This window comes from Lytechinus variegatus, chromosome 2 (assembly GCF_018143015.1).
Source record: "Lytechinus variegatus isolate NC3 chromosome 2, Lvar_3.0, whole genome shotgun sequence".
Lineage (NCBI taxonomy): Eukaryota > Metazoa > Echinodermata > Echinoidea > Temnopleuroida > Toxopneustidae > Lytechinus > Lytechinus variegatus.
The window spans coordinates 49,304,379-49,329,885 of NC_054741.1; the positions used below are offsets into that span (position 1 = coordinate 49,304,379).

The following is a 25,507-nucleotide window of genomic DNA, read 5'->3' on the forward strand; positions in this document are numbered from 1 at the left end:
ATATGAGTAAAATACTGTCTGAAAACAGGATTTCTAACAAAACATGTTAAAACTTCTTTTTTTCAGGGAGGTGATTAGGCCTACGTGTATTTTGAAATTCAAAATGTCCACCAATGGCCCAATACACTATTATGTACAATGCGATGGGGGAAATTAATTTTCACAAGAGTTAACACCATAAAAATGCACGTAATTGTTATTTATATAAGTACAATATTGTCTGAAAAAGTGATTACTAGCCAAATGTATCTGTCATCTATTACGTAATTAGGTCTTGTGATGTATTTTGACGTTCAAATTGGCAGCCATAGGCCTGCAATGCGAATATGGAAACTAATTTTTACAAGATACACTGTGAGAAAATTCATCCTTAAAAGAACTTCCTGCAGCAGAGTCTCGAGAACACCTGTAATCTTACCAGAATGCGTAATCTTACAACAAGTTGGTATTTGGTGTAGGGAACCTTCCAAATTGTCTTTAATAAAACACCCTTTCCCCCTTTTAAACAGACCTGTTCTGTTAAATTGCAGTTTTATGAATTTACAGAATGATTCTGTTATTGCTTTTTGCAAATCTTCTTTCTTTTTTCTGTAAAATCATGTGTTTTTTTGTAACAGTATAGAGATCACGGTATACTGCATGTAATTGTAAGACTTGAGCAAGTTGAGGAAAATATGACTTCTAACAAAATAAAGCCTATCTTCTGCAATGTAGGTGATTGATATTTATTTCAAATGCAAAATGACCACCAAAGTCTCTGAAAGTATACAATGTAAATGGGGACAATAATTATTACATAATTTTGCTTTACTTGGTTATAAAACGAATATAGTTGTAACGTAAGCGTTCCTAAATGAATTTAATTGAATTGAATTTATTTCCGTTAAAAAACAAATAACAGTACATATAAAATGATACATCTGAATTGATAAATGGGGAAAAAACGGGAGGATGGCCCTACTCAGCAGCATCAATCATGGTGCTGCTGGTCTACCGAGGGGTCCTCAAATGGTCTGTAATAAATTATGATTATCATTTCTTCTACTCTGTTGGTGAAAAATACTGCAGTTTGAAATTCAAAATGTCCACCGTCTAATAGCCCTACAATGGTCAACAGTATGCGACGGGGGGGGGGGGGTCAAAATGAGCACCATGAAGTGCTTGTAGTTTTAATGTGTGGGTTAAATACTGCCTGAAATCATGATTTCTAACAAAATATATATCTTGAAATTCAAAATACTGCATCTTGTTCATACATTTTTAGGAGAGTATGATATGTAGAAATAAATGGATTCTAAGTTAAAGTTGAAAATTGGCGCCATGGGCCCTGAAAGTATTATGTACAATGTGAGAGAGGCAATAAGTTTTCCTCAAATTTGATTTTCTTTCCCAATGAAATGCTTTTAATTGTGAAATGTTATTGAAATAATGTCTGAAACCACGAATTTTACATGTTTTAGTAAAAGTTGAACTTTACTTCATTGATACACAGGCATTTCCGCCATTCACATTGTACTTAATGCAGTTATACCTATAAATTGCAGCCATGCATTTTTAATCTCTACTAGTATCATGAGAAATTAGAAATTGTGTTTCAAAGTAGTATTTCATAGTCAAGAAGAGCAACTTTTATTCGGTAAATAAGACCAAACCAAATCAAAGTCATATTCTAAATCTCAAACTGCATGGATGGTTGTATTGTGGAATGTGTAGTTTTAAAAATCAGCGTGCACTTTGCGTTCACATTATTTGAATGGTAAGATCGGTTTCCTTTTCATTATTCACGACAAAGTCCATAACATGTCTTTTTAACTAATAAAAAAAATCAGCTTGCGCTTCGGGGTTGAATTTATTGATTAGTTTAGTGCGTATCTTGTTCATGATTACAAAAACTGCTCATGATCGACTATCAGGTCAAAATTATGATATATTAAAAACATTCGCGCTCGGATTATTGTATACCTTATTGTAAGAATAGATCTAAAATTCAGTCTTAAGCTATTTTCCATCCCGCTATACCACCTACTCAGAATTCAACAGAAAACAGCTTTTAGCAGCCATTCAGGGAAATTTTGGATGAAATTATTTATTTCCCGACCCCACCCCCCTCCCCTTACGTACTGAAATATTCCAATCTCTTATTTATATGTTTTGCTGTAATATTGTTTACCTAAATTAAAGTTTGCAATTTTTTGTAAATATTCTGTTCAATAATCGAAAGAATATTAATGTATTTCTGAAAATTAAAAGAATGACTCGATCGAATTCATTGAATGTCAATTTATTGGCTGCTCTTATGTCCAGGTTTCATGAACTAGATCCATAAGCTTTTAAAGTTACATATATGACAATTCCACAAATGCCCCCAGCATTACCAAAGTCTTTTACTCTAAATGACCGTTGACCTTGGTCATGTGACCTGAAACTCGCACATGATATTCAGGATACATGGTTGCACGTATGTCCAAATTTCATGAACTAGATCCACAAACATTTTAAGTTATGGTGACAATTCTTCAAAATAACCCCAACATAGCCAAAGTTCGTTGACAGTATGTGACCTTTGACCTTAATCATGTGACCTGAAATTCAGGCAAAATCTTTAGTGAGACACTTCTACCCTTATGTCTACGTTTTATGAACTAGATCCATATACTTTTTAAGTTATGATGACATTTGAAAAACTTAACCTTGGTTAAGATTTCGATATTGAGTCCCCCAACATGGTTGAAGTTCATTGACACTAAGAATTACTTTTGACCTTGGTCATATGACCTGAAACTAAGGAAAGAAGTTGAGTAGTATTTGATTAGTCTTATATCCAAGCTTCATGAACTATGCCAATATACTTTTTAAGTTATGATGACATTTCAAAATGTTAACATTGGTTAAGATTTCAGTGTTGACGACACCGCCATCGCCGTCGAAAAAGCGGCGCCTATAGTCTCGCTATGCAGGCGAGACAAAAATGACGAAATTCCAAATTGTCTGAAAACCACGAATAGGAAGTGTATCGCCCAAAGGATACAGGCCTAACATGCCAAATGCAAACGCGAAGCGCGGGTTTGTTTTGTTTCTGTATTGACGTAAAAGAGGAGCGCTTTGGTCATTGTACTATATTCGTGGTCTCGAGAATTAAAAGATGCTGCGCGAAGCGCTGGCTATTTATTTCTTTATTATACTGACCTGAAAATGGTCATTATGTAGGAATTCATGAAGGGGATATGTATCTCACTGTTCAAATAACTTGATCTGAATTCGTTTATTTTCATATTTAAACACTGAAGATTCTATATAGATAATGAGTGCTCGAGCAGATGAAATTTTATATAGGCTTACACTAACTTGAAAAGGGCAGTTGAAAAAGTTGACATGGAAGAAAATAATGAAGAGCCTACTTGCATCAGTAAGTGAATTTTGCGAGGCTGAATTATGCAAGAGCTAATTTGAACACCCCCTGCCCCCACTCCCCGTGTGATGCCTATTTGTTAGTTGCACGTAAAGAATTTAAATAAATCGGAGATTAATTCAGAGAAAGTATTATGATAATTCTATTAGTTACAATGGAGCTATAACTTTTCCAGACAAGAACGTCACATACCAGATTTCAAATCCATTGCAATCCCAGACTGCCAGAAAAAAAATCCCTAAATAGTTCAAAACAGGCAATGTGGAACCTTTTGGAAACCTTTTTCTGGAGGGTTTTCAAATATGGGAGATAATTATTAAGGCTTCCATTCAATTCGCATCACTTTTTTCTGAGGGTGCACATACAGCTAATATCAAGCTTATTGTCTACATTAGCATGATTAGAGACCATGCAACGGAGAGGAACAAGCGTTTCCAAGGCGGTTAAGATCATAAAACGATCCGAATAATATACATTCCATTTCATTCATGTAAATTTATTTGTTAAATAGTGTAAACATGAAGATAATAATTAGGCATGTACGAATCAATGCACATACGCGTTTCATAAACAAATTTAACATAATAGCGTGAGAATCTCTTCGACTGTGTGGGATATGGCTGAACGGAGCAACACCGATTTAACAAAAAAAATACTGCAGCATTAACATGTTTATCTTTAAATATCATGCGTATAAAATGTACAATTCATCATAGAAATCAAAAGTCACCGGTTTGTAATGACAGATCTAAATCTTTTAGTGGTTTTAAAGATATGAAAAAGGGCAAGGATGATTACAAATATAGGGGGACGTGGTTGTTGCACAAGGGCCTGGATATGCATTATTTGTTTTATTAATAAAGCTTGATATATGTGGCTGTCGATTATGTCATATAGAAAAAACAAGACTTTGTGAGTTTACGTCATACATGTCATAAGTGAATTTTTGCAACAACTACGCGACGTTTTTTCGGAACTCAGATAATATATTGTCAAAAACCCGTCATGACAAAACAATTTCTTTCATTAAAAGAATCGGTGAATCCAACATGCAATGTCGTCCTTGACTGCGGACAAACGACATAGGACAATCTGCTGTCCTGGTTCACCAATTTTCCAAAGACTTCTCAAAGATGTCCATTGTGATTTGAAGGCCGTTTTCAATGGATTAACTATGGTATATAGAATCCCTGTTGCTATCTTGCTAATTAGATAAGATGACGGAGAGCATGTGTTGCGAGCGCAATAATAATAATAACAATTAACATCATTTATATAGCGCTAATCACAAAGAATGTCTCTAAGCGCTTAAGGAAAATAAATATATAGGAAGACAAGAAATGTCAGCTAAAATTAAATTATACATGTTGACAATTGAAAGTAAACAGTTGAAGCTGCATATGCTAAGGACGATCTATTTAACGAAAAGGTGAGTTTTTAACATAGATTTCAATTTGTCAGTTGAGTCTGCTTGTTTTATGCTCTGAGGTAGGTTGTTCCAAAGTTGAGGGGATGCTGAACAAAAAGATCGGGAACTATAAGACTGGGTGTTGATGGCAGGAACTTCTAAGAGTGATTTTTTGGCATGAGAGCAAGTTGCGGGAGGGTGAGTATTCTGATATTAACTGTTGAAGATAGACTGGAGCTGATTTTATCAAACATTGGAAAGTAAAGCAAGAGGATCTTAAAATCAATTCGTTCACGAACCCTTAGCGTATGAAGCTCCCTTAGCAGTGGAGTGACAGACTCACGTGAACGACGTTTAGCAATAAGCCTAGCTGCTGAATTTTGTATTCTCTGCAGTTTGTTAATCTGTGTATCAGGTAGACCATACAGAAGACTGTTTCAAAAGTCAGATCGGAGATGAGCGGTCATGAATATATTTCTTCTTTGTGGATTTAATACACGTCACCGTGGGTATTAGTAGGAATAAAATACAAATAAAAGGTATATTTGAAACAGTTCTATCACTCCCGAGTCACAGCCGAGGGCAGTGGCGTACCTCGGGTCACGGCATGGGGGGGAGGCACTAGCAAAAAAAAATGAGTCACTTAGTGAGCGCGCTTAGTTGCTAGGTATACTGACCTAAGGCATTTTAAGGACAATGACATACATATTTTTGACATTCAGACCTTAGAATGGACATTATACGCAAATTTTTGTAATCATGATACGTACCTGTCTCGCTAAACGAACAATGCGAGCGTGAAGCGCGAGCTGAAATTTTTGTACATATTGACCCCAAACAGGGATATTTTACGAACTATTGTTTTAAGGAATCTATTGAGAGTATGCATATTTCACCATAGTCATCTAATGCGAGTGCCAAGCGCCTGCTGATTTTGTTAGAATTAGATCTACACACACGAAGCACTTTAGTCATTGTAATCATGATTATCATACACATCTCACTCATCAAATATTGCGAGCGCGAAGCGTCTGCTGAATATTTAGGAAATTCAGACTTGAAGAGGGGCATTATAAGGCTTGTTTGTAGGAATTCACTAAGACCATACGTATTTCACTAACCGAATGATGTGAGCGCAAAGCGCGAGCTGAAATCAGATTAGAAAAAGGGACATTTTAAGGACTGATTTGGACGTGACAAGTGTGGGTAGTTATTCTAAACAATGAGCACACTGCACACACATACTAAAATACATACATACTTGGTCATGAAATGTTGCGTTGGGAAGGAGAAAAAATAAATAAAAAAGAATGGTTAAAGTTTGAAAAAATCGGACAAACAACAAGAGTTATGGCTGCTTTAAAATTGAGATCCTAAGACAACGTAGATGTCAAATTGGCAGCTGGGTAACTAAATTAAAATGGAGTAAGGACAATTTTCCCGTAGGCCATGTACTTAATTGTCAAGGTATTGTGGTTTTCTCTTAAGTACCCATTCACCTGGGGCAGTAATCTAAATATAAGACAGGCAGTATATTATGTTTCTTGTCCTCATAAAAGAAAAATAATATAACATTTAGCCATTTTATGTATTGGAGTATATTGAAGAGTAGTCCTTGCCTTACATCACTATGACATCACATATGCGGCCAATTTGAAGTCTGCATGAGTTTAACAATCAAAACTTTCAATTGCCATTTTGTCCGATATTGTTCGAACTTTCACCAATCAACTTGTCTGATTCTTCTTTTTGCTCTATGAGTTTCATTTCGGTTGTACTTCCCCTTTAATAACATTCCGAACATACTACTTGAATCTCACCAGGCCCATCGCGGCCAAGTAACAGAATTGATATCTTAATATATTTTGTTTTCTTTATACACATGCGCCGACGATAGATTATTAAAAATGGGAAGCCAGTTAGTTATGGCAGGTTATCAGAAATTGTTTGTTCCATTTGATATCGTTTGAAAAAAAATACATGAACATCATTTTTGTGACGAGTATTTTGATAAATTGTTTACGATTTCAAATACTATTCATCCCCATATAAACACAGCAAGGAGCTGCACATGCATGACTGATTTCCAAGCTGGAACCAAAGAATGTATGAGATTGAGTGACACATACACACACACACCCACCCTTCCTCACACCCACACACATAATAATGATAATAAATAAATAAATGATAAAAAATAAATAAATATGATGATAATATGGTGGCTCAGTGGTAGAGCGTCCGCCTCATGAACGGGAGGTCGTGGGTTCGATCCTCGCCCGAGTCATACCAAAGACTTATAAAATAAGGACCTTCTGCCTTCTTGCTAGGCGCTCAGCATTTAGATTGGAGAAGGGTAATAATAACATATATTCAGGGCCCGCTGGTAGAGCAGTTTCCTAACTGAAGTGGCTACCCTGGGTAAATAAAACGTTATCCCGGGGGGGCCACTTACATTGACGAGTGGATACCATGCGCGACCAAAAAAACACGTAAAAAGGATGTCCTTTTCACGATAGGGTACGTTACGTACGTAACGTGAAAAGGGTGTCAAAAACACAAAAATAATGAAAAAAGGGTATCTATTTCGCTAGTAAAATTACGTGTTTAGGGTCGAATTTGCGGGGATGATAAAACAAAATTAAAATGTTTTATAAAGGATGTCCTTTTTGCCCCAACACTACGTGTTTAGAGTCCTATTTGCGCGAGGTGTAGAAGGTGGGGTCGTACTAAATTAAATAAGGTACAGCCGACAACCAAAGGACCCGTAACAATGAAACATTCCTGTACTTGTTTAGGGTTCATTTCAGGGAATATTTGCCAAGAGTATCATTTTGTTTCCAGTACTTGTTAAGGGTAGGGTTTCACACGCCAATACTTGTTAAGGGTTGCATTTTCAGAATATGGAAATTACGTGTTTAGGGTGCTTTTCGAGACCCCATGGTCACGCATGGTATCTACTCGTGAATGGAAGTGGCCCCCCCGGGAACGTTATTATTATTATTATATAATTTCTTTATATATATATATATATACATCCAATGCATGAAATCGAAATAACAGCCACCCCTGCCCTCTCCGTTATAACACTTGAACGAAAAGGAAACCTTCGGAACAAGATGGCTTGTGCGAAAACAGACAAATCAAAGAAAGAGAACAACAAAAATTTGAGGAAAATTTGATAAACAATACGAAAGTTATAAGCATTTGACGTTTAGATCATTTATCGTAATGAGGATCTCTCGTTGGCAATGCGGCAAAGATGTGTGATGCCACAATGTGAACAAATTTCCCCAATTCTTTTGTTTATATATATATTTTACCTAGAATGCCTCTCTTATCACAACTATCGGTAGATCATGTAATACAGATTTTCACAGAATATGGATGACGAGTTTGGATCACTCAGTATATAATGCATAGTGGGTATGTGCCGCGGAGGGGACCCCCATTTTCACACCTATTTCCGTTCCAAGGCATAGCATTTATGTCTTATTGAGCAAAAGAACAAAGAAAGCCGCTCCAAACCATAGCATTTTCTTCTTATCGAGACAAAAGAAGAAAGAAATCCGCTCCAAAGCTTACGCCGTTCTGTCCGCATTGATTTGCTACGTAAGCCACATTTCTGGTGAAAGCGGCCGCAGAGCGCCTCTGCGCTAGCGCACCCGGCGCCCGTGCCGCCGGGTTAACTGCATGCACGTTCCATATGGATGCATACGCAATCACACGCAGGCGACCCGTTCCAAGGACCCCCGTTTTCACAAACATTTGTAGTTCCGAAGCCCGTTCCGGGGACCCTTCTTTTTTACAATAAGCCCGCTTCAAGGCCCCCGTTTTTTGTCTCTCCCGCGACACACTCCTACTTGGCGTAATACAGAAGTCTTACAGAGCAAAAGGAGACATTTTGTGGTTATCTTGTAGTCCGTGTAAGGGAAAGTTGTTCACATGTGATAGTCACCATGGTCACACAACTGTACATATAGCATTACCAAAGGGAGGATCTTAGAGATCGCAAAATTGAAACGGTCATAACCTTCTCATTATTTGTCAGAGTTTCTCCAACTTTCTTTGATCTTATTCTTTGATTTTTCTATTTCCACTCAAGCCCACTTGTTCCAAAGGTTTCAGTCCCCCTTTAGTGTATCTTGTACGCATGCTTACAATAAATAAGGCGCTTTCAAGTCAGTAAACCAACTCAACTCAATTTCATTTCATTTCATTTCGTTTATTTCCACAATAACAGCAAAGATAATTATTTTACAACAGAAATGTGAGTATAGAATAAATTAACAATTAGAAATATTGAAATAGTTCACAAAGGTCCAGTACACAGATATAATGTATAATTGAATTTTAGAAAGTTCAGTTTTAACTTAAATGCTAGCTGTATATTGTGGGGGAAACCTTGGAAAGCGGAGCTTGTAATTCAGGTTCCCCAAAATAATATTACAGTATCATTAATTAATGAAAATGGTATAAAAAGATACAAACTAGACGGGACGATACAAGACTACACTAAACGGGACAAGTACATCAGAACAACTCAAGCACAAACATGGGACAATGAACAGCCTCCTGCAGGAAAATCATAGTGTAACATTATAGTTATTTATCAGTGTAGTCTTAAGCTTATGTTTGAACGAAAATAAGCTTGGTGTCAGTTTTAAAGATTCATCTAGAGAATTCCAAAAATGGGGACCAGTATAAACAATAGTCTTCTGTTTGTAAAAAGTTCTGAGCTTCGGAAGATGGAAAGATGACGATAATCTGGTGGGGTAGCTGTGCAAAATCTCTTTTTTTAAAAACAGTAAACTTAAGGAAGTTGGCAGCTCTCCTTGGTTTAACTGAAACATAAAGCAGCCCAGGCGAAGAGAGTACAAATCCTGTATTTTTAAAACTTTATTGGAGAAGAACAATTGATCTGAGTGAGCTAATCTGTGTTTATGACAAATGATTCTCATTATTCTTTTCTGTGTAAGTAGTAGTCTATCCAACTGATTTCTAGAGGAACTGCCCCAAGCTAATATCCCATAATTTAAGTAAGAAAGAATAAGGGTATTATACAAATTTGATAAAACGTTTGGAGGCAAAAAAGTTTTTTTGCCTCCAAACTCAACTCAATAAACCAAATTGCTCCGGCCCACGCTGTGCTCTCGCAAAAAATGGCTCGCAATATACTATTCATTGGGATGTCCCTGAGATATTTAGGACAATCATGTTCAGAATCTAAAAATGCTGCGGCCAGTTTCATGTCTTTTACATTATGAAACAAATACACGCTCGAACGTGGCGCTCGCACACTTTGTTTAGTGGGGTCCACATCCTGTTGATATAAAAGTTTTGCATTCTGTCCCTTTTCAGGTGAATATTTCCAGAAATTTCAGCTCGCGCTTCGTACTCGAATTATAGATTATGTCCTAGATATACATTGCAAGTTTGTGATTAAAGAATATAATTTAATCTTCATTTTTGTTTTCCTTCCGACTCGTCAGATCATGACTGAATGCTATTATTAGAAAAATGGCTTTAAACGCTAATACGACAACTTCAGTAGGTATGCAAAGAATAGCTTGGCATTGCAACAGGTAATGTATGGAAAGTGGATACCGGGCATCTATTCAAGTATAGTTTATCTCAACCCAGAGAGGCGAGTATACAGTTTCCGTGGAGTTCAATTAAAAATAGCTTCTGAAGAGCATCTTCCAAAACTATTCCCAAAGTGTAAAACGATATGTTAAAAACAAAGCAAAAAAATAGTATTGAACAAACAAAACATATTAGATATACACGTATGAGCCTCCTGAGATGTGTCAAGTATGCCCAAAAAATCTCCTCAATTGTCAATAAAACAGTCCATCCACATGCCCTTTTTACACAGGATTTTCTTAACCCCGGACTATCGCTAACATGGCTAACCCCGTACTATCCTTTTCCTTTTTTTTCTTTTCACACATGCCAAATTGTTATTGCTAACCCCGATAAGGAATGCTTGCTTTTCACACACGGAACTCGCTAACCCCAGACTAGTGGTTTTTGTCGATCATTCGTAGTACAAGTACTTCACTCGTACACTTTTTACACACGCTAAAATTTCCTTAACCCCGTACTATAGGTGGGGCCAAATTGCCATTTAACCCCACCTATAGTACGGGGTTAAGCTTAGCCCACTTTCGTTTTACACATGCGATCTTAACCCCGTACTATTGCTCTTAGCAAATTGGTGGGATAACCCTGCTTTTTTGCAGGGCCAAATAATCCCGTACTATAGGTGGGGTTATCCCACTTTGCAAAAATGCTGTGTAAAAAAGAAAGTGGGCTAAGCTTAACCCCGTACTATAGGTGGGGCTAAATTGCCATTTAGCCCCACCTATAGTACGGGGTTAGGGAAATTTTAGCCTGTGTAAAAAGGGTACATGACAAAGACGCTATTTTGTCATGTTGGCCAAGATGTGGGAAGCGTTAAATTCCATCTGCAAAGCTACGAAGCAAACATTTTGCTGTTAGCAACATGAGCTTATGCATGCAGGTAAACTTCAGAAACTAGTGCTCAGATCATAGAAGCACCATCAACGACCCTGAACTAGAATGTGAACGGGGCGACATGAATAATCGCTCCGACCTGGAATTCGCTGGTGGCCTCATCCAAGTCGGGTGACGAATAAAGCCCCGTTCACAATATAACCTGAAGCATGCATGAAGAGTGGAATGTAATAATGAAAATTGTTATCTCAGGAAGGCCAAAATAAGTTAAAATTATAATGTTGTGTGGCAAAAAATGAAATTTCCACAAATTGCCGCGCTCCAGCAAGGGCGAAAACACTCCCCTGAACACCTGATCATAAATAAATTAACCTAACCCTAACTGAAAAAAAGTAAAGACAATAATCAAAAGTAGGTGAGCAGGTTGGATGGAATTACCATAGCTATATGGAATTACCTTGCAGCCCACTTTGGGTGTGCGACCATGCAGGCTTAAGACCCGAAGCTCGCATTCAAGTTAGAACGAATAATGTTACAACGAAAACAAAACATCTTGAAGTTGAAAATTAGTGGAGGTAAAGGGGACGAGGAGGAAAAAATATGGTGGCCCTGAAGGGACATCACAAATAGACCAAATCGCGAATATTCACGACGAAATCCCGGGGGCCACTTACATTGACGAGTGGATACCATGCGCGACCAAAAAAACAAGTAAAAAGTATGTCTTTTTCACGATAGGGCACGTTACGTACGTAACGTGATAAAGGTGTCAAAACACAAAAATAATGAAAAAGGGGTGTTTATTTCGCTAGGAAGATTACGTGTTTAGGGTCGAATTTGCGGGGATGATAAAACAAAATTAAAATGTTTTATAAAGGATGTCCTTTTTGCCCCAACACTTCGTGTTTAGAGTCCGATTTGCGCGAGGTGTAGAAGGTGGGGTCGTACTAAAACAAATAAGGTAAAGCCGACGACCGAAGGACCCGTAACAATAAAAAAATCCTGTACTTGTTTAGGGGTTCATTTCAGGGAATATTTGCCAAGAGTATCGTTTTGTTTCCAATACTTGTTAAGGGTGGGGTTTCACACGCCAATACTTGTTAAGGGGTGCATTTTCAGAATATGGAAATTACGTGTTTAGGGTGCTTTTCGAGACCCCATGGTCGCGCATGGTATCCACTCGTGAATGGAAGTGCCCCCCCCCCCGGACGAAATTGGCGACGAAATTCACGACGTCGCCAATTTCGTCGTCAATTTGAATATTCAACGAAATTGGCGACCGAATTCACGACATCGTGAATTTCGTCGCCAATTTCGTCGAGAATTTGTTTTGCTTGCCTGGGCGGCCTGCGGGTTGAAACCAATTCGTCTGCTGCTAATTCCTGCTAATTCGCCTAACAACCATATGGTCCATTTGATCCAGTCATCACTTCGTCTAATCACCAGCTCGTCCATGACCATTTCGTCTAACTAGTTGGTCTAATATCAATATTATTTCTTCATTTCGCCCAATTAACACTTAGTCCAACTAGACCAAATGGCATATAGATCATCTAAATGGCAATTGGACCAACTGGTTATTAGAGAAAATGGCAGTTAGACATGTGGATAGTGGACAAACTGATGGTAGACCAAATGATAGCAAACGAGTTGGCATTAGACCAATTGACGAAGTGATGACTGGATCAAATGGACCATATGGTTGCTAGGCGAATTAGCAGGAATTAGCAGCAGACGAATTGGTTTCAACCCGCAGGCCGCCAAGGCAAGCAAAACAAATTCACGACGAAATTGACGATGAAATTCACGATGTCGTGAATTCCGTCGCCAATTTCGTCGTCAATATTCAAATTGGCGACGTCGTGAATTTCGTCGTGAATAATTCGCGACGAAATTTACGATGTCGTGAATTTCGTCACCAATTTTGTCGTGAATATTCAAATTGACGACGAAATTGGCGACCTCGTGAATTTCGTTGCCAATTTCGTCGTGAATATTCGCGATTTGCGATGTCCCTTCAGGGCCACCATAAAAAAACAGTCATGCAGTTATTAGAGAAAAATGGCCTCAACGCCAATACGACAACTTTAAAGGTCAAGTCCACCCTAGAGAAATATTGATTTGAATAAAGTAGAGAAAAATCAAACAATCATTATGCTGAAAATTTCATCAAAATCAGATGTAAAATAAGAAAGTTATGACATTTTAAAGTTTCGCTTATTTTTTACAAAACAGTGATATGCACAACTCAGTGACATGCAAATGAGAAAGTCAATGATGTCCATCACTCTTTTGTTTTTATTGTTTTAATTATACAATATTCAAATTTTTACAGATTTGACAATTAGGACCAACTTGATTGAACCATATTGTATTAAACAATGCTAATTGCACATGTTAAGGGAGGAATTAATCGTTGTTTCACACGACAACAGGGAGAAAATTGGAATATTTCATATAATAAAATACAAAATAAATAGTGAGTGATGTCATCAGTCTCCTCATTTGCATACCGGCGAGGATGTGAATATATTGTTTTGTGAAATTAAGCTAAACTTTAAAATGTCATAACTTTCTTATTTTACATCCGATTTTGATGAAATTTTCAATGTTATGCTTGGTGGATTTTTCTGTTTTTATTCGAATCAACTTTTTGTTGGGGTGGACTTGTCCTTTAATAGGAATGCAAAGAATAGCTTGACATTGCAACAACACGGAAAGTGGATTCCGGGCATCTATTCAAGCAGATTTTTCCGTCTTTCTTTAAAAACGCAGTCAGTATATATAATAGGATTATGTTTTAGTGATACAGAAGAATGACCATCGTGGAGTAGACATCACACCCTTTGCATTGAAGGTCTATTTCGAGATGAAAACAATTATTATAAATCACGCAATAAAATAAAGGAAGTAGATGAAATCGATGTCTATGGTTTGTTAGCCATTAAAGGTATAGGACACAAGTGTCAAAACCCTTTGGATTGCCTTACCTAGTAATCAAAAAATAATCTATCACCAACAATTAGATTACAGTATGAATAGGCCTAGATCCATGTTCTTTATCTAAACATGCTAAAGGCATATGTAAACTTGCAGAATTAAAAAAAATATATTATTCTGAATAATTCAATTTTGCATGTTTCAGCCGACAGTGAAAATACTTACCACAAACTTGATATGGTGAAGTTATAGACCGATCTCGTCTTCCATCTTTCCATGCAGGCTCGTTGTTCTCCGTTATTAATCGCTCCACTCCTTTCCAAGAGTAAAATACTATGCATGTGCTAGATAATTTGTCATGGTGATGATCTCAGTCTCAGATTTCATGACGAATGTAAAAGTCATGCCGTATGGTTATTCATGGATGGGTTAACGAAGTCTAAGAACTACAGCAAACAGCATTACTGATTGGAATCAAAATGCGTGTCAGACCCATAGAGATTATCTCTATGGTCAGACCTCTTCTCCATAGGCGGCGGAAGCGGGGGGGGGGGGATTTTAGGTGGGGGGGACGGTCCCCCCCCCCTAAATTTTATTTTGAAAACCTCTTTTTTTTGCTTGTCAATGTTTTTTCCTGCGCCCCCCCCCCCCCTAATTCACGTGGCCCCCCTCAAACGTGTGTTGTCCCCCCCCTAAAATTTAGGTTGATGACCTTTTTTTTTTTTTTTTTTTTTGCTTGTCAAAAAAAATTTGGGTGCTTGTCCTATTTATTACATGTGTCCATCCCAAAATTTCAGGTGGACACCCCCTAAATTTGCTTGCTGATCAGATCCCGGCAATCAAAGAGCTGAACCAGAGAGATCGTCAACTCAAATACATTTATGTAGTAAACGACAACGCTGGGATGTTTTGTTTGCGTTTGTAAGCTTGGTTTTTCGGATATGATCACTTATTTAAAAACCATCCTTTTATAATAGAACACGACTTTCTACTTGTTCAACGAAGCTACCACACATTATACTATATAGACCACACATTATACTATATAGACTGATTTGATAAAGTTTTATAGAAGATAGTAGTGGTAGCTTGTCATCTTCTGTGATTCGATCACAAGGTCAAACAGCGATAGGCAGTTTACACATGCAGGGTAACATTAATATTGGCGGTGGTAGGGTATATATTGGTAGGGAGGGCATAAGGTAACGTCAGTTCAGGGCCCCGTCTTACAAAAACTTGCGATTGATCTCACCGATCGCAACTATGGAAAGCCATCAAAGTCAACATATAAAATGCATGTTTGTTGAAAATGTGTTCTAGTTATGATGCATATTCAGAAATTGACCGATTTCAATAGGTGGGTTCTCCTTTGTTTCCAAAGGACATTAATTTTTTTGCAAATTTCCTTTTGAAAAAATTATGACACTGATGGATTTCAATATTTCAATAGAGATACGATTGAGTGCATCAATCGTAGCTCTTTGTAAGACGGGACCCAGTTTATTGATATTCTTTTTTTTCTTTTTTTCTTTGTAACACACGAAAATCACACACGCATTTTACCTTCTTTCACTGTAGATTTTTCTTTCCTTATAAATTAAGTGATTCATCGAACGTAATTTCGCCGGGCAAAACCAACACCTGGGTCCCGTAAACACAAAGCTTAGCAATGATCGTAGAGCATTTTTCTACGATTGATTGCATTGACTGCAATGTACAATCAATCGTAAAAATCAAGCGTACAATCAATCATATGCTTTGTGTTAACAGGCTTTCACAATCGCTCTTGCAGTCGTATGAGATCATTTGGTCTCTGTTGTTTCGCAACGGTTGTATATAAGCAGTCAATTGTGAAAGAGGCTTTATATTGGCACTGGTATAATTCCCCTCTCATCCAAAACCAAGATCCGCTACTCTTCATTGTTGGGCCTTTTTTAATCGCCTTCGAATTTCTTGCATTTTCTGCCATAATAATACACCTATCAATTGTAAGACCCCCCCCCCCCCCCCGACCCCCGGGAATGGTGCGTCACTTGTCAGATGTGAGTCGGATTTTCATGTACCATGACGCACCTGTGTGTCTCGACTGTGACGGACCTTTTCTTACGATGACTGGACGAAAAAATATGACGCACCAGTGCTAGATTTTGACTGACCATCGACTGTCTCCATGACGCACTCCGTAAAGTAAATCTCCGGCTCTGCGGGCGCGGCACCAACGTGCCGCCGCTGTTCTGTATACGATACGACATCCGCGTACATCTCTCGCGAAGGAACCTTGCAAAGTACTATGGAATAATACCCATTCAGGGGGCGAATGCACGAGAGGGTCTTTGAAAGGACTGTCTTTGGTATCGCCCATTTTATGAGGCGCATTTTAATCATGAACTACCGTATTTGCCGGCGTATAGGCAGCACTATTTTTTGATGAGAAAAAGAAGCAAAGTCGGGGTGCGGCCTAAAGCGCGAACGCTGAATACGCGGTCAAAACAGCACGTATGCGTACGTTTGGGACTACAGTGACGCTTCCATTGTAATGGTAGTTAAAACAGCGCGTTTATAGGATGAAATAGTAAAAAGCATGACTTAACTAAGAAAACATTTCAGTACCGGTACGTGATAACTTACTTTTCAAATTAAATTCTATTTAGGTCTAAATTTGTTTCCATATAGCGTAGCAGAGCCATTGGCGGCGGAAGCCAATAAATTTAGGGGGTGTCCACCTGAAATTTTGGGGTGGACACATGTAAGAAATAGGACAAGCGCCCCAAAAATGTTTGACAAGCAAAAAAAAAAAAAAAAACACGTGTCAAGGGGCTCCGCGTGAATTTAGGGGGGGGGGACGCAGGAAAAAAATTGACAAGCAAAAAAAAAAAAAAAAAAAAAAAAAAAAAGGTTATCAAAAAAAAATTTAGGGGGGGACTGTCCCCCCCACCTAAAATTTAGGGGGGGACACGTCCCCCCCGTCCCCCCCCCCCCCGCTTCCGCCGCCTATGAGCAGAGCTCAGAGACCGTGCAACTCACTGACTCTGTCTGGGGCCGGCATTCCCCGGCAATAGCATGTGTAGTACGTTTGCAATATGTTGGTAGACTTTTGTCAACACAACCTATCTAATTAATTGTAATGAATGTCTTTACTTTTTATGAAATTATGTGGAACATTGATTTAACACCTTATCATTTTTATCTTCCTTGCAGGAGCCAGGAAGATTAACAGCACCTCGCTCTAGATTTTTGAATTTATTTTTTACATCATCATCGATCGTAATGGAAAATAAAATGAAAATATTTACCTTTTGATCTTTTCTTTTGTTTTGCATCTCCAAGTCTCATCGGCCAATAAATAATAATAAAAACCTACCTTGCGATGTGTGCTGTGGTCTGCTGCGGGAAATGGCGGTAGTGGTGATGATTGGCTGGTTGGTTGTGAATACAAATATTTTGGATGAATTATGTGATGATAATGGTGACAATAATGATATAAGTACGATTGTGTCAATGAATTGCCATAAAATGATAATTAAAGTTACAACATTGAGATGAGTGATTTAGATTTTTACTTGTTAGGCATTATGGATTATTATGATGGCGACGAGGATGATGATGATAGAGCACGTTTATGTTGACAATAGTAAATGATGATGCACGATTTGCGTGCGACGATAAAGATGACAAGGTGATACACGAAGTTTGCATGAAATTTGATATTCTATTGCAGGTGGAAAAATAGCGTAAGTATTAAAAAGAATCATGCCGCCTTCAATATTTTCCAGCTGAAAGAGACCGAGGGAACATGACAAGGTATGTCAATTAAAATTGCTTTGTGCGTGAATTAATAACGGTCTTTTTCACAAACTTCCAAGAAAGATTCAGTGTTCATCTCCCGGGGGGGGGGGCACTTCCATTCATGAGTGGATACCATGCGCGACCATGGGGTTTCGAAAAGCACCCTAAACACGTAATTTCCATATTCTGAAAATGCACCCCTTAACAAGTATTGGCGTGTGAAACCCTACCCTTAACAAGTATTGGAAAACGATACTCTTGGCAAATATTCCCCGAAATGAACCCTTAAACAATTAAGTATACAGGAATGTTTTATTGTTACAGGTCCTTTGGTCGTCGGCTTTACCTAATTTGGTTTAGTATATACGACCCCATCTCCTACACCTCGCGCAAATCAGACTCTAAACACGAAGTGTTGGGGCAAAAAGGACATCCTTTACAAAGCATTTTAATTTGTTTTATCTCCCCGCAAATTCGACCCTAAACACGTAATTTTCCTAGCGAAATAGATACCCTTTTTTCCTTATTTTTTGTGTTTTTGACACTCTTATCACGTACGTAACGTGCCCTATCGTGAAAAAGACATCCTTTTACGTGTTTTTTTTTGGTCGCGCATGGTATCCACTCGTCAATGTAAGTGCCCCCCGGGGTTCATCTTTATTCATAGGCGGCGGGGGGGGGGAGGTCCCCCCAAAAAATTGAGATGGTGGGACGATCCTCCCTAAATTTTTAGTTGATAACTTTTTTTATTGCTTGTCAATTTTGTTTCCTGCATCCCCCTCACCTAAATTCTGGTGGACCCCCTAAAATGTCTCTTGTCCCCCCCCCTAAAATTTAGGTTGATGACCTTTTTTTTGCTTGTCAAATTATTTTACTTACATTTGTCCATCACTAAGGTAGACCCCCTCTAATTCTTTGGGTTCCGCCGCCAATGTCTTTATTTCACTTGGTCTTTACCTCTCTCTCTTTATTTTTTCAATTCAATTCTGGTTTTATTGTGAAAATGGTACATGACAAAAGTCCGAAGACTCATCATATTTACAAAGTAAAAATGTACATGTATATTATTAAAAGATTACAATATATCACAATTCTAATGCTTGACAAATAACAAATAAAGCCAGAAAAAATTATTTGGACAATCTCAAAAAAAGATTATTGATTGAAATTATAACATTGTAAAACTATCATCGTCAAAATCACATCAGCAAGGTTGCGCGTATTAAAAACATATATAAATTAACATTTACACTTTTAAAATATCATATTTAAAACAAGAAAAATAGGCATGTATATAAAAAAATTGTAAATAGCAAAACAAATTAAATGATATATAAGTCCTATAAAAATATAAACCAAATCAATGTTGTGAATAATTGCAATTTCAAATTAGTTTGAGCCTTGTATGACAGTCATAAAACTAAAGCGAAATAAATACGACGTTACAATAGATTGGTATGAAGTCTGGAATTAACCATGTGATATACTGTAGATAGTACACCCGGCCAGTCACAATCCCAATTGACCACCCGTTTACCTGCCTAAACCAGAGAACAGCAAATTCAGTGCACTGAATCCAATGTTCTCCGGCCGAAACAGGCAAATAGGTAGTCAAAGAAATGTGACTGGTACATTATATGCTTTATAGTAAAAAAAATAAATAAATAAACGAACCAAAAAAATATTGAAGTTGGGCAGAATTACATATCGAATAGTCGTATTACATGTAGGTGGAACTCAGGTAAGTAAAAAAGAACATTGGAATAAAAAGGTGACAAACCTAACATAAAATCAATAAGATTAAAGATAAACAATAAAGGGGAGTACAAAAAGTGTTACAGTTGCTAAAAAAAATAAAGCTGCATATAAAATTACATTATATTACAGAGTTCAACAATTGCACAAAGTGGGGGATTAGCGACTTTTCATGGTATCTTTTTGTTCTAGTCCGAGGAATCTAAAGATGATGTGCATTTCTTAGGGAAAGACCAGTTCTAACCCTACGGGTTTCAGGCAAGAAGTGGTGATGTTTCGATTTTAGCAACGAGCGTGCAAATCCTTCAACAAGTTCACTCCGTCTGTCTTTAAGAGATGACACATTCATACTTTGTAGAAGTTCAATGTATGTCAAGACATTTGGCCAGGCAGTGATACGCAGAGCCCTCTCCTGAACCCACTCAATGCTAGCGGATTGTTGGCAGGTAATGCTAAATGCCCAAACAGGCACGGCAAACTCAATCAATGGCCTGATGTACATCTTGTAGATTATTTATCTCATGAGACATCACCGACTTCAATAAAAAAAACATTGAAACACTGCCCGTGCTTTTGTATTTATTTAAAGGACAAGTCCACCCCAACAAAAACTTGATTTGAATAAAAAAAATTCAACACTGAAAATTTCATCAAAATCGGATGTAAAATAAGAAAGTTATGACATTTCAAAGTTTCGCTTCATTTCACAAAAAAAGTTATATGAACGAGCCAGCTACATCCAAATGAGAGAGTCCATGATGTTATTCACTCACTATTTCTTTTGTTTTTTTATTGTTTGAAATATGAAATATTTTGATTTTCTCGTCATTGTCATGTGAAATGAAGTTTCATTCCTCCCTGAACACGTGGAATTCCATTATTTTAACATTTTGTGCTTCAGGCAAGGAAGTCCTAATCGTCAAATTCGTAAAAATGGAAATATTGTATAATTCAAACAATACAAAAGAAATGGTGACTGAGTGACATCAACTCTCTCATTTGGATGTAACTGGCTCGTTCATATACATGTAACTGTTTTGTTAAAAATAAGCGAAACTTTGAAATGTCACAACTTTCTTATTTTACATCCAATTTTGATGAAATCTTCAGCATTGTGCTTGTCTGATTTTTCTCTATTGATTCAAATCAACATTTTCTGAGGTGGACTTGACCTTCAACTTTATTTGTACGAAAAGAAGACGTTAATTGAAAGAAATAAAATATATTCGCCGCGCTTGTTTATCTCCGCCACTCTTGTTTACCTCCGCAGCGCTTGTTTACCTCCGCAGCTCTTGTTTTCATCCGCAGCGCTTGATTACCTCGATCGGCCGTTTCTTCACGTCGATGGTGGATTATTTTCCTTGCGTCGCCTTGGCGAAAAAGATGAAATAGTAAGAATTACAGCATGCGTGTTTATTATTTCCCATTCCGCGGCGATTGTTGAACAATATTCCAACCAAGATTTTTCCGACTTCGCCGGGAATTCTGTCATGCAATTTTTTTCAAAGATGATTCGCAAAATGGGGGTGCGGCCTTTACGCCGGCAAATATGGTATTATTAAGCAACGGTTTTTGTTCACCAACAAATGAATAAAATATGTTGCCAGGCATTAAAAAAAACAATGTCCTACGGCGCATCATAAATCCGCAACACGAAAGACGTCCTTTGCAAAGAACACCCCCCCCCCCCATGAGAATCAGTTTTCGATCTGAGAGGAACGACGCACAGTGGGCCAGGAGAGAGCAAAAGTGCGCCAAAACTGGTTTTTGGTCATGAAACAAATTTTGTTTTTTTCATGTTCTAAGCAAAGATAAGAACCTGTAGGATGTCTCCATACAATATTTCTCCATGAAATTGATTATTAGTTGCCCATTTTATTCAATATTACCGGAAAAATGACCCTTTACGGCTACCGCATGTGAAAATGACACGTTTTAGATATTTCACTGTTTCAACAAAACGGATAGCTTAATTTATTTCTAATTCACGGTACTTTTTGATGAATGATTGTTTTAAGTGATCAAAAATTTTCAAGATAAAATGATGATCCCTTCAGAGGTAATTTTGGACGAAACCATTTGACAATGGGGGGTTTTAGCAATTTTTTTTTTCATGAGCATTTCTTTTACAAATTGCTGCCGATTGCTGCGCTATAAATACCATGACGGTCTTTGTTATAGTTCATGCTTTACAATGATACCAAATATAGCTGCAGATACGTGCATTTTCTGGAGATATAACCAATTTTCCAACCACATGTTCACCGTATTTATCACAAAAAGTCGTTCCAAGTTAGTGTCCCATTATGCGCGTGCCGAACGTTGCGGGTGACATTAAACCAGGCCCCCGAAGCTACCGCCATTTTGTTTAATCCATTAGAAGCTAAAATAAGCCCTCATTAATATTAATTTCGTACGATGCTCCCTCTTCAACTGTGGTTTTGTACGTGTATTAGACAATACGCACATCAGCGCAATGACAAAGGTCAACTTGGAAAATTCATTAATGTATTCATTTTGTTACGCGCTCGTGACGCGAAGGATTCAGCGAATCAAGCAAGCGCAAATCTGAGACGATACGTTGCGCTTTATAAAGTATCGATATCACAAGCGATATCACTTAAAAACAAAACAATGTTTTTATTGCGTCTTATAGGCCTATGCTAATTCTAAAAGGGAAGGTGAAAATATTAGATCAAGTCGCGATAGGTAAAAAGGTGGGGGGGGGCATATCATGGTTATTACAATGATTGTATTCATTATCACTGGTTGAGTATGAATACTGAAAAAAATAACTTTTACCACTAAAAGAGCTATTTCTTGTTACAATTTTCGAGAAGTGAAAAAAAAATCTTCATGGATCCCCGTGCCTGCTTTCTTCTGGCGTCCGTTTCATAATGAATTACACTGAGCTATTTAAACATCGCTATTATTGTGATAACCGTGGGAACCTTGATTATGATTGGTATTCGTAGTTACCATACTTGTAACTCATGATGAAACGGGCACCAGTTTATCATGTTCAATATGTTTCCTGTCTCCTTTATTCTCCAGCATTTCTTACTGGTTTTTTTTTCATTTAATCATTTTAACATGTTGTTTTGTGCCGCCTTTCTCCTACATATGAAGAGCTCACTTTTAAAAGGGGTTAGGTCCATTTTTAATCAAATTTGATTTTTATGTCTTAATTGATTTTTAGTAGCTCTATAAGATGATACCATATAGAAGTTGAAATTCCCATAAAAAAGGTGAACTAAAAAAAGAAAATTCACTTTTTTTCAAAAGGGGTTAGGTCCATACATAATTTTTCTGGAAAATAATATCTTTAAAAAATATGAAGATAAGTAGATTTCTTTTATACCCAATTTTAAATTTCTAATGGTAGGGTATCATGAAAATTCATTTTCGCATAAGAATATTGCAATATGGGAGACTAAAAAAAATTCCTTATTTTCCCACTTGTTATCTGTCTCCTGGTTTCCAAAAATCTCGTCTTATTTCTCTTCCACCCCTTTTGTGCCTACTTCCAACATCAGCTCTCTCACCACTCCCTCTAAATTATCTCTTCATAATTATGTGCCCCTCCATTTTTTTCTCATCTCTTTTCGACCCACTTCTCATCACTCTTTCCCTCTCTCGATCTCATTTTGAATTTTGCCAATTCCAAATCCCTTTCATTTTAGCTCTGTACAAATACTATATGAACACAAATGAAAGACATGAAGGAATTCTCTGGTTAGTGGTGAATTTTATTAATTATCCAGAAAAAAAATCACATTATCAGAGGATTAAGCTTTACCTTTTTCTTAAGCGTATGTTAATACTTTAAGAAAGAAATTTGTTTTTGTATGCTGGGGGGGGGGGGGCACAATTCCCCCTACTTTTTGAAGCACTGAAAAGTGCTTTTTTTATGCAAGAAAATGCCCCTCACGAACGTGTATACTGTGTCCCTTTCACCTGATGAGAACCTGTTTTAGGTAATACCAATTAGTGCTCTTCCTTATATGCAATTTTTTACCCAAAAATGCCCCCCCCAACGTGTTCTGTGCCCTTCCATCTGAGGGCCCGTTTCACGTGTTACAAAGTGCCCCCTCGCCTTCTTGAAAGTGCCCTTTCTTGAATCACTGCCCCCTTTTACCAAAGAAAAGTGCTCCTAAAGAACTTGTTCTGTGCCCCTTTCACCTGAGAAGGATCTGTTTTATGGTCACCATGACAAGTGCCCTTTGAAACAAGAAAACAATATTTTCATTTCTATAATATACTTCTGAAGGAAATCCTTTGTGCATTAAGTTTAATAATTCATGTGAGTGGAGTATATAAGCAGTTTCGTACAGATGGAGGGGAGAGGGGCTTGAAGGACTCTTGCCCATAGGCGGCGGAAGCGGGGGGATAGGGGGACCTGTCCCCCCTAAATTTGAGGTGGGGGACAGTCCCCCCTAAATTTTTTGTTGAGAATTTTTTTTTTTTGCTCATCAATTTTTTTTCCTGCGTCCCCCTAAATTCAGGTAGACCCCCCCTTAATATTGTTGTGGCCCCCCTAAAATTGTGGTTGACAACCTTTTTTTTTGCTGGAAATTTTTGTGGTCTCTTAAGATTTAGGTGGATAAATTCAGGTGGACCCCCTAAATTTTTTGCCTTCCGCCGCCAATGCTCTGCCCCCCCCCTCAAGAAATGAAAATCACGACTAAGAAAAAAAAAGAAAAAGGAAAGCAAAGGGTGAAATATATCATTTTGAATATTTTGTCAAAATCTATAACAAAAATTGGGTATTTGTTTTTAAAATGTCAAAATTTTGCTCGCTCGCAACTTTTTAAAAAATTTCACATAAAACAGCATTTTCCCTGTGCCCCCCCCTTTCAACTTCAATTCGCCGCTCCTATTTGTATGTTTATAGCTTCTCTTTTTGCAACCAGTTTTGATAAAAATCAGTAAGAAATTTCATACGTCATGAATTTGGGTTGTGATATTTTTTTTTTTAAATTGGACTTGGAAAAAAAACCTTTTCCATCTTCATCACGTGGTTCCCAAGTCTTCAATGTTGACTTGTTGGATTTCTTGAATGAAAACATCTGTTACACCAGTCCTGCAGATTGAAAAAATAGAGAAAGAAAATCAATTAAATTGTCATGATTTATAACACATAAATGTTTTAAGAAAAGTGAGACTATGCATATATATGTTTCTTCAACACATAACATAGGAAATCTTACTTCTACTAATTATAAACTTGTACTTCTATAAAGCATATCACTTAAACATGTTCTCCGCAGTTTACATACCACTCTCCATTCTAACTACATGTATACTTTGAAAAAATGTCAGAGATTTCTTGTAAATATCAATACATGAATTAACATAATTATATAAATAATCAGAATTAAAGTTGATATGTTTTGTTGCACAGAATATTTTGATCTGTAATTAAAAACGACACTATAATCTAAAAACAAAATTGAAATGGGTTTTTCAAAGGCAGGTCTATTTGTTGCCAAAGAAAATGTGAACAACCTCCATTATCAAAAATAATCACTAACTAACTCACTCATATAACGCTGTAGTTTGTATTTCTCTTTGTGGTCCAGTCACTGTTCTATTAGGCCTACTTCACCAATTATTTATCATCATCAATCACCTCCATGGAAATTGTCAAACTGCATCATCCTATTAGACAAAATGTAAAACAAAAAAAATCATAAATCTACAAATATGAAATATGAATATCACACTAA

General features: G+C 37.3%; 1 pseudogene; it reads right to left on the reverse strand.

Moving 5' to 3' along the window:
* LOC121408247 overlaps positions 1-14,723 on the reverse strand; it is a 33,495-nt pseudogene extending 18,772 nt beyond the window's left edge.
* Between the last annotated feature and the right edge of the window lie 10,784 nt (positions 14,724-25,507).